This window comes from Morone saxatilis, unplaced genomic scaffold (genome assembly GCF_004916995.1).
Source record: "Morone saxatilis isolate NCDOM2014 unplaced genomic scaffold, NCSU_SB_2.0 Contig8, whole genome shotgun sequence".
NCBI classification, from domain to species: domain Eukaryota; kingdom Metazoa; phylum Chordata; class Actinopteri; family Moronidae; genus Morone; species Morone saxatilis.
The window spans coordinates 20,146,885-20,149,153 of NW_023340257.1; the positions used below are offsets into that span (position 1 = coordinate 20,146,885).

Sequence of the window (2,269 nt, forward strand, 5' to 3'; positions counted from 1 at the left end):
AATTAAATGAAAGCATTTCAACAAATAAGGTACAACTGTATGCAATAAATGGTCATTTCTGTGGCAGATTATTATAGTATTAATGTGTCAAATCTAAAGATTTATTCTTGGCATAGCCACAGAGAGTATAGTACTTCAGAGCAAGAAAAAACTTCTCATCCCTGAGGCCATAAATAAGGCTGAGGCATCTTGGAGCAAGACTAAACATTATGTAGTTAAAGTACCTGACATTAACAAATAACAAAGAAATTAACCTGAAGTACAGCACCTTCTATAAATGGACACCAGGCTGGATTGAGACAGAGGAGCAGCTGGAAAGCATGAAGAATTACTGTTTCAGCCCCCTTTCCATGTTGGACTTTTTTATTCTCCTGATGCAGCTTTGGCCACTTTCATTATTTTAACATAAGAGAATACAATAGCAATAAACATGATCAAGAAGTAAACCTGACTTATAGCTGACCTAAAATGACCCTGCCAACTGTGCAAAAGGAGCATCTCAACAGAGCAGACCTTGTGTTCTTTGTATAAACTAAGGGGGGCTAATGCAAAGAAGGTGGACAGAATAAGAAAGCAGGGTACAAAGCTAAGGCCCTGAATGATGAGAAGAGTGGGAAGAGCACTGCGTGAGGAGCACAGCTCTGAGTGGCGCAGGGGCATGCAAATAGCCACGTAGCGCTCCAGAGTCATTGTAGTCAAAGTAACTGGTGTGACAAAATTGTACACAGATGACCATATAAATATAACAAGACAAAACTGCATCTGTATAGTAACACGAAAATAGCTCAGGATGAGCGTGAAGTCTGTCACAATTAAAAGCAGACAGTCAGACACTAGAGTATTAGCAAATAAGATGTAGCGCATGGTTCTGTAGAAAAAATCCTTCATAGAAAAGGTTATGATCAACATAAAGTTGATGCAAAGGAAAACTGCCACCAAAACCTGAACTATAATGACCTGATAATTGATCTTTCGCACTAAGGATTGACCACCAGCCACTGAGTTATTATCAGCCATATATTTCAACGTTGTGAATAAATACTGAAGGATTTGGCACTGAAGACAAAGTCAAAATCAAGAAATCATGTATCATTATCTAAACTGTCTGTAAAAATAACCTTAAGTTAAGTTATTCTTCAAATTCAGAAACCTTCTAACTTTTGACCAGACCAAACACACAGCTATAATATTGTACACACATAAGCATAAACAGATAAATAGATTAAAGACCATAAGATCCCTCAGTTTACCAAACCTTCTGAGTATTGAAATGGCATCATGGCTCACAGGTACCAAGACAAATGTGAGCTAAGCTCTGTGGAGCCTTCTGAGAGAAACTTTATAGCTTTGTATCACAATGTCGTCATCACTATGGATACTATATTCAGTTAGATACACTGAGTTCTGGAAAAGCTTTTGATTGAGAGTAGTTGGGCTTTTACTACATTTAGGGGTTTTCTTGGTTTGACTCAGTGCCCAAAGCCATTATGACTTAGTTGTCTGTGTATTTGTGTTCACAAATATTGAACATTGCATAAACACACCTATGGTATAAAACTGTAAAGCTATGGTGCAATTGTCAGCACACATAGATAATATATATCTGTTAAGTAGTATTTTGTTTTAAGTATGTATAAGTAAGTTCCATGGGAATCGCCTGGGCTTGACCAACTATGGAAGCTCCAATGACAATATATAGAGATAGAAGTAAGTCTATGCTACAGTATATGACAGACAGAAGTGTAATGAATAATAGTAGTACTTAAATGCTATGGTGCAGTTGTCAGCACACATAAAGAATACATACCTGTTGAGTAGTATTGTGTTTTAAGTATGTAGGGATTAAGGGTGCTGGAAATTCATTAGGGACCGATTTGCTAGAATGACTTTTATTACCTATTATTTTTAGCCCCCTTCGACTGCGTTTTTGCCCCCCTGAACATATACGAAAAGTCAATTTTATTTGGCAAAGTGGTCAGGCCTGGTGAAAATTGGATATTCTATGCGTCGCTTTCGGGTTGGCCAATAGGTGGTGCTACTATAATAAAAACTGCTAATAACTTCTGCATAGTTTGTCGCACATTCAAAAACCTTATATCCCCCGCGTTCGGTGAATGGAGCTGAATCTCCACATATAGGCCCCCGCCCACTTCTGCCCACTTCTGCCTCTGGTGGCATGGTAAATCACTGTGCGGAGACCGTAATAGTTATGAATATGAAATTCACAGGGCACGTGTAGAGTGGTGCCTGAAGCTCACATACCAAAAAT

The 2,269-nt window shown here is 38.3% G+C and overlaps 1 protein-coding gene across 1 annotated transcript in view; it reads left to right on the forward strand.

Moving 5' to 3' along the window:
• Nucleotides 1–2,269, forward strand: part of LOC118341370 (odorant receptor 131-2-like) — a 10,415-nt gene that overhangs the window by 7,888 nt on the left and 258 nt on the right. The window lies entirely within an intron of this gene.